Source organism: Protopterus annectens, chromosome 2.part1 (assembly GCF_019279795.1).
Source record: "Protopterus annectens isolate FY-2018-M chromosome 2.part1, PAN1.0, whole genome shotgun sequence".
Classification (NCBI taxonomy): domain Eukaryota; kingdom Metazoa; phylum Chordata; order Ceratodontiformes; family Protopteridae; genus Protopterus; species Protopterus annectens.
Window position 1 is genome coordinate 1492308109 of NC_056729.1, and position 19525 is coordinate 1492327633.

Sequence of the window (19525 nt, forward strand, 5' to 3'; positions counted from 1 at the left end):
TATCCTTCCTTAATGTCCACCCTGGATTATGGTAGCTGGGGACTCTGTCCCTCAGGTTAATGTAATGAAGTGGACATTAGATAAAGAAGTTATGTTCTTATCATAACGTTCCATCTGTGTTGTCCAACTTCATTTCATTAACCTTCCTGCCCCCCTTTCCCCTATCCAAAGTTTATTCGGGAAGCCTAGTAGAAGTTTTTAGGAATTCTATTCCTTGCTTGAGTTTCTCATGTTCTGTTGTTGGGAGATCTGTATATACCTTAATATCCTTTATTTTTGTATTAAAGTTAATGTTGGTTAGGAACACCATGTTCTTGCGGGCAAACTCGATCTGAGGTAACGTGGGGGAAGTGGGGCATTATGGGTAGGTAGGAGGAGCTCAAGTTTGGAATCTCGAGCTGTAAGAAGGTGGCCAGTTGGTTCTGAGTGTCAGAACCGGGTCCCTCAGGTTAATGGAATGAAGTTGGGCAACACAGATGGAACGTTACAGTAAGAACATAACTTCTTTTTTTCATATTATGTCTCATTTCATATAATTATTTAAAACTGTATTTTTTTTTGTATTATTTTTAAAGACTGTAAAATTATTATTCTTAAAATGGTTTGTAATACTTTGGAGGTTTCCTCCCCGGTCCTCTGCTGAAAATGGGGTCCTACCCAGTCATTCTTTCTTGGTAATCAAATGTCAATAAATAAATAAATTAAAAATGAAAGGGTTTTCATTTGGCCCGCACCTATAACTTTTAAAACTCTAAAAAGTATTTAAAGGAAAATAACACTACAATAAAATGATATACAATGGAAGTACACAGAGAAAAAATAATGTCCTCACATAACTTTTAAACTCTAAAAAATATTTAAAGTAAAATAATAGTACAATACAATGATATAAAATGTAAGTATACAAACTATAAACTATACACAAAAAATAAGAAACACTCACATACCAGTATTTTCTAACAGCACTCACAAGTAAATATTGACCTGTTCTCCTTATCTTACATAAAAATGCTATTTCTTTACTCCTTCTGCAGTTCAGAAACAGTTAACCCCTCTTGTTCCCACTGAAGGAAACACAATATTTTCTTTCAGGTCCGAACCTAACATTTTGGAATCTGGCCAGTGTAAGCCTGTTTACAGATATGTTTTGCAACGAAGCAAGTCACTTACACTGACAGCAGGTCTTTTGGAATCAGGGCAGATTTTCATGAAAGCAACTCGTTTGGAATCTAGCCCTTTGTAATTCCAAGAAAGAATATTTAAAGTAAAACTGCAACAAATGGGGTGTATAACAAGAAAACAATGCAAGTATATCAAGCAAAATGTCTCATAGGACAGTATTTTCTGGCAGCTCTCATAAATAAACATTGTACTGCTTCCTTACCTTAAATAAAAATGCTGTTTCTAATCTGCTTTCATAGTTGAGAAAGTAATAAAGAGTAATATAACCAAAACAAAAAAAACATGAGCAGTTATGACCTCTCAACTGTGCCTATTTTGGAGGTATGTACTGTACTTATTTTCAGGCTTAATTTATCCCTTGTCATGATGTTTCTATATTTATGCCTACATTACCTCTTCACGTGAGTTTCTGAAACACATTCCATCACACATGATTCTGAAGCTGTTTTGTACATAAGAAACATTCCTGCATAAACAAAATAAGAAGCAGAACCAACATTTTGCATCTCTGATTTTCAGATGCAATACTAAAGGGCTTTCTGAGCTAGATTTTTGCAATCTCATTCAACAAAATCTACATATTTTAAACTGCTTTTGATAATATGCTTATATTTTTCATCTGTTTTGTCACTCTGTTTTAAATGTATGTTTCTGAGTAGTATCTCACACTCCTACTTGAAGGGTGAAGAGTTATGTCCTATTCATTATTCAAATTTTATGCTAATTAGGTATCCATATAATTTTTGGCTAGATGCACCTACTTTTCAAGAGCCTTTATAAACACTGCTTGGCACATGTCCTGCAGAGATTAACTGTGGAATCCTGAGAGATGCTCTGCTTGATGAGTGGTTATTTATACCCATAATTCCAGGCTTCATTTGCTGTGAAATGCTCTGATACCTCATTATACATAATCGGGTGTTACATGCATTGCTAAATTATATTCTTACATATACTAAGACATGATTTGTAAAATGCTTTCCCTTTGCTCATGCTGACAGCATAAGTTGATTATAAATATGTTTCCACCATCCCAATGATCACCTAGCCCTTACCCTCTACTGACCCATTTATTCTCCCTATGTCTTCTCATTATCCACTGACACCGAGGACAGGACAGGCCACACTTGGGAGAATGATCATAGTCCAGTAAGAATGGCATTTTTCTTTTTGATCCTTATACCACCCTTGCTGGCGCCACTCATACACCAACAAAGCAGATCTGCTTTGGCAGATGAGTGATGTACACATGGTTCTAGATGCCCCACCAAAAGATAAGTACAAAGCAAGAGATGCTTGGTAAGATTATGCTGCATCCCTTACTCGGTCTCCCAGCTTGGCAATCATCCTCCACCACGTCAGCTTTGCAATGCACTAAAGATGCATCTCTCCACCTAGGATAGGTGAGTCAACTTGGGCCACTCACTCCACCATCCCTTATGCAGATCCCCATCTCCAGCATCTGGGTCAGTACTCAGTCTTGAGTTATCTGGGTAGTTGACAGGACTTTAGACATTTCCAGAGGGAGACAGACAACCTGATTTACTACCCAAAAGGGATAACATTCCAGACCATTGACTACAGAGTGATGACTAAATTCACTGTACATCACTGAGCGAACTAGATGGTAATGAGTCAGTGGCTTTCCCAACAGAAGGCATATTTCCAAAACAACACAGCTAAGTCACTGTCCTAAGCCCACTAGGACAACAGAGTTGAAGCCTGGGTAATCAGGAAGACCCCAAAGAGATGTTAAGTATGAGGGAGTATACTTGTAAAAAAATGCACAAGCTATCAATAATATAACAATGAAACAGAATCAGCAGTTATATTCATTGTACAATGAAACTTCACTACATAATACACATATGTTTTCCATCCATCCATCCTCAACCCCTTTTTGCATTTTGCACATGGGGTCGGGGTGTCACTTCAGCAGTGACAATCATCTTGAACCAAGGTTTACGGCCAATTTGGAGTGTCCTATCCACCTAAACACAGAGAAACAAAATTAATATTAAATCCCAAATGCTTTACAGTGGCAATATGGGGTGGGGTTCAGTGATGTTGGATCAGAGTCAGGGATATCAACTTCAGCTAAGCCATGTTTATTTTTCTGGGATTACTTTACATATAAAAATATATAAAATGTATCACCTATGTAGTTAAGCTACTGTTAATGTTCACAGTTAGTATGCGTATCACAGACTATAGGCCACATTCCAAAAGAGCTGCTGTCAGTGTAAGTGACTTACTTCAATGTAAGGCCTATCTATAAACAGGCTTACAACAGGGGTCTGATTTTAGTTAAGTACTACCAGTGTAATATTATGTTGTAGAAATCAACAACAAATACTAAACAGGGTAACACTAACACATAAGTGGGTAGTGTGGATGCATTTACCAGTGTAATGTTATGTTGTAGAAATGCGTAACAAATACTAAAGAGGGTTGATACTATCACAAAAGTGGGCAGTGTGAATGCATTAGAAGCAGTACGTAGATCTTCAGCTACCAAAGCATGTGCTAGAATAACCATTGCTCTCATCAGTTTCTCTATTACTGTGTGCTGCAAAAGCTTTTCCAAATAGTTGTAAGACATGACTGTTTTATTGCTGCCAGCCTGCTACCTGTGTAACTAAAATCTTTGAGCAAGGGCTGTGGAATTGAAGCAGACTATACACCACAAGGAATTCCTTCTCCAAAAATAAATAAAAGTAATTTCCATTATAATTGCTGGCTAGCAGTACACTTACAGATGCCACTTGTATCCAGTCTACTTCTCCATAACACACACACACACACACACACACACACACACACACACACACACACACTCACTCACACACACACACACACAATCAGGTAAAGTGAACAGCAGGTTGGTTATCTATTATGGTGTCGCTTGCCTTGCTCATATAGAAGTTTGTTGTTACTTTAGCTGGCAATTCTCAAAACATGCCTTAAAATATCAAACTCTTTATCTTTTGTCTCTGGGTACAACATTCCCAACTCTATATTCAACGCAACTGTGTTGTACCAGGTTAATAATGTTTCCAGTCCAGACTCGATGGGCACAATAATATTAAAGGTGAATCTAGAAGGATTACAAAGTTAGAGAAAGACATGGGTTGCAAGCCCCACAAAGAGAACTGCATTACTAATATATGCCTTTAGTCAACTCTTAAAAGCAACCATACACCGCTGCAACCCTGTTTAAATATGTAGGTACTGTAGTCACATGTCCTGGGTGGACTGAGCTGGACTCAAGTACTTCACTCTCACACTCTGTATAGGGCTTTGTCTGGCTGGAAAAACTGACGTACAGGAAATGTGCATTTTTTTAATATAGAAAAAACTGGATGGGAAAAGACTAAAGTGAACTAAGTGAGTGGTGCTGCATTTGGAAAAACAACTGATCACAAGAAAACTTTGAGATGTGAAAATCGGAGCCGATTGTAGTGTGATTAAAACTTTTTAGAAGGGAGAGCAATGAATACGCGTTTTCACTTGCAAACAAAGAAAAAAGAAGCTTGGACGGAGCGCAGGAGTAGAGTTAGAACCGATCCCGCTTTACTGAATGGGAGTCTAAACTTAAAGCAGCATTTGAACAGCAGCCCAAAATATTTCCTTTCAAGCCCGCACATCCGATTGGAGCCCAGTCCTCCCTACTGCAAAGCATCCATCTCTGATCTATCCATTAAGTCAAGCCCTGCAGACGTGAATGTACACTCATGGGACTCGAACCTGGCTCGTACTCTTTTCCTGCCTCCGATTCAGCCGTCACCGAAAGCGCTCTCCCTCAGCTTTCTGACGTCTGCTTCAGGAGCATACTCTTCCGATCCTTCCCGGATAGATGAAATAGCTTGGGGCAATAATGTGGCATGGAATCAGGGGGTTATCCTGACAGAGAAGGAGAACTTAATTAACGCTTCACCTGGTTCCGTTCAGGTTAAGAAGACATGCAGAGGGCTGCCGGCGGGGCTGAGGGTCGCTCAGTTCCCAAGGCATACGGAGCAGAGGACCACCAGGCGAGCCGAATGGGTGGAGGGAAATCGGACACGGCGTCAAGCAGCAATGGAGAGAAATCACAGAGAACCTCCTAAGATGCCAGCTGCGCCACAGAAAACTGCAAAAGAAGAGCAGCAAATGGCAAGTCTTTTTATCTCCAGCATCTGCGTCTCTAACGTACAAGGACCTCCTGACCCAGCCTCGACAGCCGCAGCCGTGCAGGGCTTCCCCCCGTACAGCCTCCGAACAGAGGCAGAGAGGAGAGGAGCCTCCCAGGTGGGGTCTGCGGCGGAGACCGTCTCCATGGCCGAAAATCCGGACTTGGAGCTCAGTGATGGCGAAGGGGAGGACGACACGCCCGGCACTGCCGAACCTGATTATTATACAGACCTCAGGATTACCGAGTGGGTTTTGCAGGTGAACCAACTCTTGTTTTCGCCTAGCCAGGTACCAGAGACACCGGTCAGAACTGACCAAATCGAACAGGACACGTCGATAAAGGTAGTTCACGAAGGAGACTAGTTTATAGCAGACTATTATTACTGGTAGACTTTTTGCAGAGATGTGTGTGGTTTTGTCTGTATTTGAGCAGACATAACCAGCTATGATGTGCATTCACATAGTCTTGTTTAATCATTCTCACTGCCGTGGAGCAGGAAAGAGGACTGGATTTGACGGCAGAAGAATGGTGCACTTATGGTCACAGGCTGCCATGCATTTAGGGCTGGGGTTGCTGCTGCTGCTGTCATGGAAACTGACATTGAAAGAAATGATTAAGGAGTACACTGGCATAGCCTGCAACAATTTTTGCCACTGGCATTAACTAGGCGCAACCACTTATGCAAAAGGCCTCAAAAATATATCCGATGTTAATTCCATCACATGATGGCAAATGATGATAAATCAACACATACAAACTGACTTTGGAGCTGCTGGTAACAATCACTGGGAGTTGAGGAGCGGGCCTTTGATTTTTAATTAGATTTTACAGACATGGGGACAGTGGTTTCATGCTGGACTCTATTGTTACTGTCACAAGGTCACCAGAATACACTTTAAGAGTATATGAGTACAATATTTTTTTGTGTTTTTATATTCACAGCTATCATGTGCAAATTAAATGTGTATAATGTATTTCCCTGTCTTATTTTTATACTAATTGTATGGTGCAATATGGAGTTATTTGACTCCTTAGTTGCCCTCATGGTTTATTTGGTTAGTATTGGAAGTGTTGTCCTGACAGGAAGGACAATAGTAACCATGGACATCATGAGAACAACTGGGGACAGTGTAAATGTTTATGCTCACACCCACCTAGATAAGTAACTCACGTTTAAAATTATTTAATATGAAATATAAATGAAAAATAAAATATTATTTAGAAAATATTGACTGATGTACTTTGTTTAAGAAAGAAAGAATTAAAGCATAAAGTAAATTGTGTCCTGTTAGGTAGAAAGTACCTGAGAATATAATATTATTTATATAAGAAACAAAATCTTTTGCAGTTAGCACAATGCATGCAGACAGTGCTCATACAGTTGGTTCTACTGAATACTGTCACCCAATATTTACTTAGGCCACTATCAAAACATTTATAATTGCTGTTCTCGGGTTCTTGTCTGTGGAACCAGGAACTTAACATTATGGTCAAACACATACACAGATACATATATATATATATATATATATATATATATATATATATATATTATATATATATACATATATATATATATATATATGTGTGTGTGTTTGTGCGCACATTGCCTTCTCTACTGTTGTTGTTTTCTAAGGACTGACAGACTCTAGACAGAGACTAGTTAATTTACATTGAATGCAAGCCAGCTACTGTATCTATTCAGGGCAAGTAGCCAACGCTGAATGTAAATAATTTATTTAGCTGCTAAAGCATCCAGAATGCAGATAAATCATTTACAGAGGAGGTCAGATATCCTGTAGATGAAATCAGTACCACTGATTATATGCATGTTTTAAGCTGTGAGAATTTTAATGTTTCTGTGCAAGTTTTAAAGTTAGTATTTGGTGTCATCTTCTTAATTGCTGCATCTAAAATGTATCAGCTGAGGAATATACATTGTTTCTTGGCATGCTAATTCTGTTATTAAACTATCAGACTCTGTTTTGCTGGGAAAATAACAGGATGATCATAAATATATGACACAGTTCTGCAATATGAACCCCATTTGTGATTAAAAGGAATGTCTTACACATTACATTTTGAAAAAATTGTAAATTTGAAAAGGTGCTGTGCTTTGATTCATCAGCACTATATATTTTATCTCACTGACTATAGAACATAGCATACTTGTTTTTATGTATTTTTTAATTATGTTGTTTCTTTTATGTGGTTGAGAGGGAATCAAAGATGTCTCTGTCTTCACCACAAAGATCTATTTGATAAAAACACAGCAACAGTGTGTTCAATTATCCAAGCATTTCTGGGCTACACTCTAAATGTGTATCTACATAAGGCAAGCCATAAAGGGATCATTAACCTTCAAAAAGTATTTTTGATATTTTCATCTAATTATGTGTTGGGTAATGCATTCTGAGTAAAACTAACGTATCAAATACATTCCCTTGATTATTGTTTTCCTGTCTAGACTTCATATTGGGGAAGACAGATCTGGCTAGGAAAGTTCATCAGTGTGAAAATCGTTTCTGAAAGTCAGCCTATGGCCTCGGACAAAACATATGGCACTTCCATGAGATACAACATATGTTATGGTAAGTGTGTTTGTGTGTGTGTGTGTGTGTGTGTGTGTGTGTGTGTGTGTGTGTGTGTGTGTGTGTGTGCGTGCGTGTGTGTGTGTGTGTGTGTGTGTGTGTGTGTGTGTGTGTGTGTGTGTGTGTGTGTGTACCGGGTCTTGGCATCCCTTGTCCCTCCCAACACATACAGACAGAACAGCAAATTAAATACCTTGATGATGCTTTCTTGAAGACGTATTGCTACCCTAACATATTTTTCATTTTAAGAAAAACAAAAATATCCAAACCCAGAAAAAAAATGAATGGAGTAAATAACCAAGAGCACTGAACCAAAATAAAGATCCAACAGTTTTATTCCACCCCGATAAGAGTTTAGCGCTTTCGTCAAAGGTACATAAAATTGCCTTCTTCAGAAATCAGTTCAGATATTTATTTTTGGTGCAGTGTGCTCTTGGATATTTTTCATTTTGGAGAATGGCACTCACTGAACTGTGTTTAAAGTTAGTTAATAAATGGTAGTTTAAACTGTCATTAAACAGACTGTCATTTCCTGATTTCAGATAGGCATCATATACTTAAGTGTCACAAAGTATATTATACTTCTTAACTGCCCCTGATTTTGACTCAAAATTTTGCTGTTTCTCTTAATCCCTCTTAAAACTGGCAATTTTGGTAGAAAAGATGCTGGATTGCACTTAGTAAATAATAGAGTTATATACATTTTACTTCAAAAATAATGTTAATTCACATTCTCTTATACTGTCAGCTTCTCATGTTAGTACTAATGTCTTAAAAAATGTCCCTGGTTATTTCTGGATGTGTCCCTGCCTCTGGAGATAAGAGGTTGAGAACTATGATACATATGGGAGGCCTACAGGTATTTTTTGAGTCCCAAGTGCTCAGAAAACACTGTCTTGAAGGTAGGCACTCAATCACCTTGTAGTTGTGTTGGATGCTGCTTGTAGTCAAACCCAAATATGTGTTTGGGTAAGCAGCCATGGGGAGGGAGCATGAGGGGGATTTTAGACTTAGGGAGCAGAAAGGGGGGTAGGTTTAAAGGGAATTGGGTTTAGAGAAGTGGGGTTAGGTATAGGAAACAGGAGGGAACCTTTAGGCTAAGAGAGTGGGACTGGGATGGGAATTTAACTTTAGGGAGTGGGGTTAGAGTTTTAGGATTAGGGAGCATCCAGAGACTTTAAGGTTATGGATGGAGATTTATGGTAAAGGGACAAGTACTCTGGTTGGGAACTGGGTGGGAGTTTTGTAGGGCTATACAGCTGTATATGAGTATGTTGAGACTAAGGACTGTGTTTGTTTCATCTGTACTTGCTTATTTAGCTTGTACTGTTCTTACAGTATAAATAATTGTTGAAAATTATTTTATGGTAATAGGCTGATAGCAAAGAACTGGTAAGTTTTGTGTGTATTAGGACAATACAGGCAGAGAGTGCTGAAACAATTGGCTCTACTGAATACTGACCTAGACATTTTCTGTGTTGTGAGGATGTCTTTTATTTTTCTTCTCTGACTCCACTACTGTGATTCAAAGGCAATATTTAGCAATACTGTAAAAAATAATAGCTATTCCATGTATGTTTCCAGGGGTCATTACTTTACTGCAGTGGAGGAATTTGCTTAATGTTCATAAAACATACAATAATTTTCAGCCTAATTTTAAAGGAGCACTGCTGTTAGTTGCTAGATAGGTGACATATGCTCAGAATGTCGAATCTAAAAGATCACTGACATCTTGTTATAATGGCTACACTTGGAAAAGAGCAAGAAAGTTTATGTAGTGTTTTTTCTGTACTTTCTCCCTCTTTTCCAAGTTTGTGTTATCTCAGAACCAGTATATTTGTAGTTCACGGGTGTGAGGAGTTGCCTCCACATCAGGGGGTGCAGGGTACTTGCTCTCTGAAAAGGAAGTTTTGCGTGATCTTGAGAGGGTCACTGATTTAACTAGTGGCTTCCCAAGTATTTTGATTGCTTTGAATTTAAATGAGTGCTGATTAATAGAGAGATGATTATGTGTAGTAGACCCTGACCTCAAATATTTGTGGAATGTGTAAGTATATCCAGAATATTGTAAGAAACTTCTCTGTGTGGAAGATTTTCAGTCCATATATCTCTAGTTAATCACTGTATATTAATCAGATCAGACAATAGTAGTAGAAGTAGCAAACTTAAACTCGTCTTAAGTAAAAAAAAAATAATAATAATAAAAAAATATATAATTGTACAGAATTACTAAGTATTCGAAAGTAATCCAAGCAAGGCAGGCAATCTGTTTCCAGTCGAAAATCCTGTACTTAATAAAGGATTTTCAAATGGAAACAGACTGCCTGCCTTGCTTGGATTACTTTTGAATACTTAGCAATTCTGTACAATTATATATTTTTTATTATTTTTTTATTTTTTTTTTGACTTGATGAGTTTAAGTTCGCTACTTCTACCACTATTGCCTGATCTGATTAATATACAGTGATTAGCTAGAGATATATGGACTGAAAATCTTCCACACAGAGAATTTTTTTACACTGTTTTGTTTTTGCATCCACTATACTTGTTTAGTGGGTTGTTTTGAGACTTCGGGAATATCACGGAGATTACTTGTTTTTTTATACCCAGAATATTGATGTCAATCTCTCGGCGGTAGTCCTACATCCACAGGAAGTGTGTAGACATTCACACACATACACATAACACAAACACACAACATATACAGAATTTCTGAAAATTACACCCAAACAATCCTCAGCTTTTCTCAAGAATCCATAAGCTCAATAAAAGTATATCCTCGTGTGGAAGATTTTCAGTCCATATATCTCTAGTTAATCACTGTATATTAATCAGATCAGACAATAGTAGTAGAAGTAGCAAACTTAAACTCGTCTTAAGTAAAAAAAAAATAATAATAATAAAAAAATATATAATTGTACAGAATTACTAAGTATTCGAAAGTAATCCAAGCAAGGCAGGCAATCTGTTTCCAGTCGAAAATCCTGTACTTAATAAAGGATTTTCAAATGGAAACAGACTGCCTGCCTTGCTTGGATTACTTTTGAATACTTAGTAATTCTGTACAATTATATATTTTTTATTATTATTTTTTTTTTTTTTGACTTGATGAGTTTATGTTCGCTACTTCTACCACTATTGCCTGATCTGATTAATATACAGTGATTAGCTAGAGATATATGGACTGAAAATCTTCCACACAGAGAAGTTTTTTACACTGTTTTGTTTTTGCATCCACTATACTTGTTTAGTGGGTTGTTTTGAGACTTCGGGAATACCACGGAGATTACTTGTTTTTTTATACCCAGAATATTGATGTCAATCTCTCGGCGGCAGTCCTACATCCACAGGAAGTGTGTAGACATTCACACACATACACATAACACAATCACACAACATATACAGAATTTCTGAAAATTACACCCAAACAATCCTCAGCTTTTCTCAAGAATCCATAAGCTCAATAAAAGTATAACCTCATGGACATATTAACAGACCTCCCACTAACCACGCTAAATCAAGTATAGAGAGTCACTATACCATAGCAGTGGGGAGCGTACATAGCACCAAAATACGTACGGTTAACATTGAATAAACCAGACTCTAAAACTCATAAAGAAGACATTCTGACATGGTAAACTCAAAACATCTTTGTAATTAGTGGCTGCAATGTACATAAAACAAACATATACTTCACTGAACTTTATAAAGAGCTTGTGACTGTGTTATGCATGCCTGTGTCCAAAACGAGGGCATCTGAACAAAGTCAACAGAAGATTAAAACTAATTATGACACGGCCATTGTTCTAGTTTAAGTGAACAATCTAAGAAGGTCCTCCCTCTTGTGACTGAAATAAGACATGACGATATTATCAAACTTCCTTGTAAGGATGGGAAAAATACACGTGCTTAGTGAAATCCTTCCATCGCTTTGTACGGCACCTAAATATCATTGCGAACATGTAGCCTTCGCTGTGTGTGTGTCATGAATTGATGATTCGGTGCTAGTCCTCTGATGTCATATTTATAACCCACAGGACTACTTTGCACATAATGGGCTTTACTTGTCCTTCTACTGAATGTAAGCACCGAACATGACATTTTCCATCTTCATTGTGTCTTTTTAAACCTCTTCAAATTTAATGACAAAAAAGGTACACAAGATACAAAATCAGGTGAAGATAGTTTACTAAATACTGAAGTCTCAAAAATAGAATGGTTCACCTAGAAGTTTCCTATGTTGTGAGGATGCCTTTTATTTTTCTTCTCCAATGGTTGGCCATCAAGTCCTGCAGCCTCAGTACCTCCATCTGTAAGCCCCCTCCCCAGCAGATCCCCATTGTTGCCTTTGCCAAGAGGGTCTCCCTTTTTCCTGGGAGAAGCCCTACTCTGAGGAGGACCCTTCTCCCCATGCAGATTCCAAGGGCTATATTCAGTGCCATTTAAGCAGGTAATGCAGATGAGCTAACATTCATCTATTTAGGGACTTTTTTTGCCTAACTCCCTCCCCCCTCCCCGTGCTAATAGCAAAGCATACCTGTAGACTAGGAGAGGGAATGAGAGGCTATGCTGAATATGTGTCCCACCCTGGCCATAGAGAGGACATGCCTACCCAGCTTCCTCTGCTCTCCAAACTCAACATCAGTACTCCTGAGTCCTGCCTCTGCCAAGACTCAAGGAGTGACATACAGCACTGCACCACCCCTCCAGGACAGGCACACCCATCTTCCCTGTTACTCCATCAAGTGCCCAAGTCACTACTCAAACTAAGTTTGCCTGAGCTCTACTCAGGGCTTTATCCCTGTACTCAACCAGAGTGACTTCTCTGTTAGGAGAATGTTGATAGCTGTGCCCTTAATAACATGTTCTGAAGATCCAAAATGCATGTCACAGATTTCAGATCTGATAAGATGTGCCATTGTCTCAGCCCTTGTAAAAGATCAGCTAAATGCAAGAAGCCAGTAAAACAACTTGCTATGAGGAATTGCTCATCCAGTTACCAATATTAGTAGTATTGAGTATAGTATTATAGGAACTTACTATACCCTACAAAGCATAAGGGTTTTTTCACTGAACTTCAGTATGTAAAAAAGCTGTGAAAATACAATCATTAATGATGATTTTAACTATACAGACTTCCTGGGTAAGTGTCAAATGAATATGTCCAAGTATTAACTGACTGTGAATTACAATAATTTGGAACAGACAGTGTGAATCCAGTGAGGGATGGCAATACCTTAGATATCATACTGAAAAATCTAGGATCTTTTTGCACTTTATCTATGGTTATGGTCTTTCTAATTAAAACAGATGATGATACCCTCATCTTTAAACTAAGAGAAGAGTCAGACTCAGTCATAGATAAATCATCCTTTTTAGACCTTACCAATGAAAACTATGATGTCATTAATGGCATAGTTCTAAGCAATTCCATGATGTCATCTTCAATAATTCAAGTCTACTCACAAGCTCACAGCACTACTAATGAGTTGTATGTCATTATTATCTCCTTCACTTGTGAACATATGTGAGTGAAAACAACCAGAACAAAAAAAAAATTAGCTCAATCAGCAATGGATAGGCAAAGGGGCTTGTCACAATCCATACTGTATATGACCAAGAAATCTGTAACAGTGAAAAAGGATAAAGGTAATGAATGCCTGGATATTGTGAATTTGAAGATAAGTCGGAACAAGATCCCACAGAAGGAGGTGACAGTGTTGTTTTGTTGACACTGGGAAATAAATGATGGGAAGAGAGATGTTGCTTGGTTACTCAAGTGAACTTTGAACTTTGTGAAATCATAGTAATGGTCGTTAAGCGTACTGTAGTGAAGGGAAAGTTGCATAATAGGGACTGTTGCAACATTAAGTGTACCGTATTGAAGTGAATGTTGCATAATAGGGACTGTTGCTGGGATTCAGAAAGATCTGCCACTAGTGGTAAGCCCTAACATGGGTTGCCTACTCTGGTGGCAGCACTTTCTGATTCAGAGATAGGCCAACCACAGTGGTCTGTAGGATCACCACAGTGGGCCTTTTCCATGGCTGTGCTGCATGTTAATGAAGCATTCTGGTGGAGAGGCGTATACTAATTACCTGTGTGATATCCCCCAAAAATGCCTCCAGTAATGGACTTATGCAACAGAATGACTCAAAATGTTGCTCAGTTTCATAAAGTAGGACATCTGACCACAGCTGTATTTCCCCATTGTAGTCATGGGGAGGTCATAGGAAGGGTAAGATAAGTGTCTGTGGAGAGGCAGTGGTGGGGGGTTGTGAATGAGTGTGTGTATATATGTGGCAGCATGCGTGCATGTCTGAGGAGATATGAGTGTTCTCAGATGAGTGTGTGTGTGGTGGGGATGGGTGTGTGTATGTGAGTGTGCATGGATGAATGGGTGAGTGAGTCCATGAGTGCAATTGTTTGGAGTGGGGGGTTCTGATATACGGTGAACGTTAATGTTTATATGGGACTGTCTGTGAGAATGTGTGTGTCTGGGAGTGGTAGGGTGGTGGCTGCCATGCCAGTAGACTCTCCTACACTTGTAATACAGGGAGAGGAGGGCATTAGACACCAGAGACTTTTAAATATGACTCTGAGTCCCATAAAAAGTTAATAGAACAACAGGTTTTGCATCACACAGCATATTATGAATAAAAATACATATTAAGCTCTAATGTCTGGCGTTATTGACTCATTGTAATCATCTGTGGGTTATAGGGAGAGGGCAGTTATAAGAGACAAAATCAGGAATGTTCTGTTAAGTGCAGGGAGGTTTATGAGGTATGGGTGTGTATGTGTGTGTGTGTGTGTGTGTGTGTGTGTGTGTGTGTGTGTGTGTGTGTGTGTGTGTGTGTGTGTGTGTGTGTGTGTGTGTGTGTGCGTGCATGTATGTGTTTGTTTGCCTGACCATGTGTCTGTGTGTGTATGGGTCTATGTGTGCGCACACATTTGTGTGTATTTGTGTTTGCATATGTCTGTGTATTTGCATGTGTTTGTGTGTGTGTATATGTGTGTGTCTGAGTGTATGCGTGTTTGTGTATGTGTGTGTGAGAGTTTGTATGTGCATGTGTGTGTCAAGGCTGTTATATCTTTCAATGCTTGGATTCCAGACTTCTGGAAAAAAAGTCAGGGGAACACTAATTTCATAAGTTCACAGGTGAATACTAGGCTAACTGCCCTGAAGGGCCATTTTAAGCCTTGCCTTATTATCCCATTAGGTGTTCAAGTTACCATTACCATGATTTAATTCCTGTTATTCATAATGTTTCTGAGGTCCTACTACTGAGTATTGAAAGGTTACCCTGCTGCAGGATAGCACAGGAGGAGTCCTGGGATAAATTTCATTATCCCTGTCCATTGATTTAAGTTGTTCTTGAATATAGACAGGGATAAGCTTTGTTTCATGTAGATGAGGAGTCTGTTCCAGAATCGTGGAATCCTCTGGAATATTTTTACCTGTCCTTCCTAACCATTCTGTATATGTTGCAGAAGAAGTTTAGGTCTCTGGGTCAGGTATTTGTGATATCGTTTGACTTTCAGATGTGGAGTAGGTCCATTAGTACTAGATCAGAGGATGCTTGCAGGTGAGGCAGAAATCATAGTCAATAAGACCGAGTGTAGAGACTGGGCTTAGAGGCAAAAGATTAGAAGACTTAAGGGTGACTTTGTTAGCAAAAAGTTAATCGAGTAACAGGTTTTGCATTACTATGCATTTTATGTTTAATATGAGGAATGCAACTCTAATTTATGGCATTATTATTTTCTGACAGGCATTACTGACTGACTGTAATCATCATTATCAGTGGACAGGGAAGAATAAGAGACAGGATCAGGGAGGATGTTCTGTAAACTCAGAGACATTTGAGAGGGGTGTGTGTGTGTGTGTGTGTGTGTGTGTGTGTGTGTGTGTGTGTGTGTGTGTGTGTGTGTGTGTGCGTGCGTGCACGAACGCATATGTGTGTGTTTGAATACGTGCATATGTGTGTGACAGAGTGAATGAGAGGGGTACTTGTGCTGACACGATGCACAGAGTATGATTACCACATGGAAATGCTGATTAGCACTAGCAGTAACACCATGTCAGTCAGAGATGCAGTTATGCAAATAATGAGGTCTTTCCTCATTGTGGCTAATCATGTGTCTGAATTACCTTTTCTACAATGTAGAAACTGCCCCTTTTGGCCACAGCAGTTTGTACTTGTGGTGGATTTCTTTCTGAGTCCCATCCAGTGTGTTTTAATGTCTTTTGACTTTATCTTTACTTTTTGAAATGCAACTACCCAAGTGATAGTAATGTTGGGGCTTTCTAATGAGAACTCTTCAAAGGGGACAAAATAGCATTGGTGTAATAGCATATGTAGACTTTGTGACTTTGCTGAAACTGTGCATGTCAATCAAATTTAAACCTCTTATCAGTTTAGAATGGTTGTTTTGTTGAAGTTGGAATCCCGAGAATAACAAAAGAATTAAAAAAAAACTTTATGCAGGACTGATGCTCTGGATGGGAGTAAAACTGATATTACTGTTTGTTAATATTTCATGATGTCCTAAATGTGCTAGAGTATTTAATTGCTTACTATAGCGGTGACTGGTGACTTCAAAGTTGAGGGGACTCTTTCATGACAGGTCAGTGACCTACTTCAAAGTGTGGGGGACTCTTTCATGACAGGTCAGTGACCATTACCTGTGATCTAACAAAGAATAGTTGTGTAAAATCTTACCATGACCATATATGTCCTCCTCTTCTGTGTTGGAGTATTCTTTACATATGGGTTGTATTCAGCCCTACAAGCCAATGTCCAGCCACTATACAAAAGCCTCATGCCACTGCCAGTATGTGGGACGTGACACATCTGCTTTGACAACATCAGCCATAAAAGACACCTGCATGTACCATCCTCAGAACCAGAATGCCCCATGAGGAACAGGAGTCCTAAGGATAACAATAAGTCATCCAGTGAAGAGACAAGATGCAGGGGGAAGGCAGGAGGGACAGAATACTGCAGCATATAGAGGAGAAGGACATCTATGGTTATGGCAAGATTTTACACAACTATTCTATGTCCTTCTCTTCAATGTTGCAGTATTGTTTACATATGGGAGAGTGTCATAGTTTAAATGGAACCTAGGGCGGAAGAAGGAACAGAAGAAGGTTGCCAAGAAGAAGATTCCAGAAAGCCATGAAGAATAGCCCTTGCAAACCCTGTTCTAGACCTAGAAATAGAGTCCAACTTGTAATGTTTAGTAAAAGTGTGCATAGAAGACCCAGTGGCAGCCTCCAAATTGGAGTTAGTATCCAGACCCTTAAAGAAAGCTCCTGAGGAAGCCACAGATCTAGTTGAATGTGCTCTTAAAGAAGCCGCCAAAGACTTACTATGGAAATCATAACAAAAGGTAATAGCTTTAGAAATCCAGAAACAAATAGTCTGTTTAGAAACAGGTAAACCCAGAGCCCTGGGATGAAAAGACACAAAAAGCTGATCTGACTTCCTAATGGCTTTAGTCTTGTCCAAGTAAAATCCAAGTTGCCTGTGTACATTTAATGTATGAAAAATTCTGTCACTGAAATACTGAGAGGAAGGGAAGAAGGTAGGCAGTTGGACAGATTGATTAAGAGACATGTCATTCACAACCTTAGGCATAAAAGAGGGAATAATTTGTATGGAAACTCTGTCCTTTTGGAAAACCAACAATGGTGGAGATGTCATCAAAGTCTGTAACTCGGAGACCCTCCTAGCAGAAGTCAATGCAACCAGGAGCACAGTTTTCCAGGTGCAAAACTTCAGTGAATCAGAACATCCAGGCTCAAAGGGAGGCAGAGTCAGCTTTTCCAGAATATAATTAAAGTCCCAAGGGTGGGGGGGTGGACTGGCTTTCTTGGGGGCTTAATATGAAGGACACCTTTAAGAAAAAGCTTGACTTCCAAACTGGAAGCTAAAGGAGGTGATAATGGCAAGCGAGCAAAAAGAATAAAACAGTGGACTTTCACAGAAGAATATGTTCAGCCACTTTTTAGAAGCTCACACAGGTAGGAAAGCACAACAGGAATGTCCAAAGTAAATTGATCTAGATTTATTTTAAGACACCAGGTAGAAAATCTTCTCCATTTGGAAATTTAAGATTGTATTGTATTATGTTTCCTGCCCTCCTGCAAAACCCCAAGCACATCCTGAGAATAAAGATGCCTGAAAGGGATCAGAAATTGATCACCCACAGGATCAGTTGTAATGTTGATAGATGTGGATGAAGTAAGGATCCCTTGCTCTGTGTGAAGAAATCCATCCAGTGAGGCTACTTGTTGTGATGGCCCTTGGCTAACTGCAGAAGAAGGGGGGACCAATGCTGTCTTGGCCATAAGGGAGACACCAACAAGATTTTGGTTTGTCCTGTTGAATTTTCAGCATAACTTTCTGAATGAGAGGGAAGGGAGGGAATGCATTAAGAAATATCCCCTTCCATTAGAAAGAAAGGGCATTCACTTTCCAAGCCAGAGGATGCAGGGTCCTGGCACAAAAGAGAGGACGTCTGTTCTGAGGGAGGCAAATAGATCCAGATGTGGGGTACCCCACTGATGAATCAGGTCCAAGAACACATCCCTGTGAAGCATCCAATCGTGGGATTGTGTCATAGTCCTGCTTAATGCCTCTGCCACAATATTTTGTGCAGATGGAAGATAAACAGCATGAAGAGTGACTTTGTACTGAATGGATAGTTCCCATGCCTTCATTGCCAGCCTTCATAGAAGGTAAGATTTGGTACCCCCTGTTTGTTTATGTACCATAGGACAGTGGTGTTGTCTGTAGGGATGTTCAGAGGACCTGGTTGAAAAGGAGGGTGGAAAATTTGCAAAACTATGAGCAGAGCTCTCATTTACCTGTTGATGTGCTCTCTCCTCTAAGATGGAGACCATAGACCCTGAACTTTCCTGGATGCAAAGGTCACCCCCACCCCCCAGTCTATGTCTGAAGCATCTGTGAAGAGTTGTTGAGAAGGCTGGGCCAGAAGAAGAGGAAGATCGGGATTCAAATAAAACTACTGAATCCACCCAAGGAGCTCTGATTTCAGACATGGAAGAAGTGGAATCATGGCATCTAGTGGATGAGCATGCTGAGACCAAGTAGTCTTTAGAAACAACTGAAACTTTATCATGTGGAGTTTTGCAAAGGGCAGTGTTACAGTGAGGAATGAGATATTTGCCCTTTTCTCACTGTACTGCGATCTCGGAGTTGGAATATATAGTTAGCAGGGGGTGTGGGGGGCACAGCCCCCCACAATAGCAAGTTCGATTACAGGCATTTTCGCTCATGTGAACGTTTGCGGTAAAGTCTTTTCGGTTTTATAATATAGACCCTTTTCTCCTCGGGTCTCCACCGAAAATGGGTTTTTTGTTACTCAGCTGGACCAACCTGGTTACCAAATATGAAATAAATAAATCCCCAGGTCTGTCCTGAACCTGCACCCCATGAAAATGTGATCCTGAGATGGAGTCAAACTGGATTTTTTTAAAATTGATAGTGAAGCCTGGGTTTTGAAGGAGATGAATGGCCTTATCTAGGTTTAGAGATAAGAGATTGGA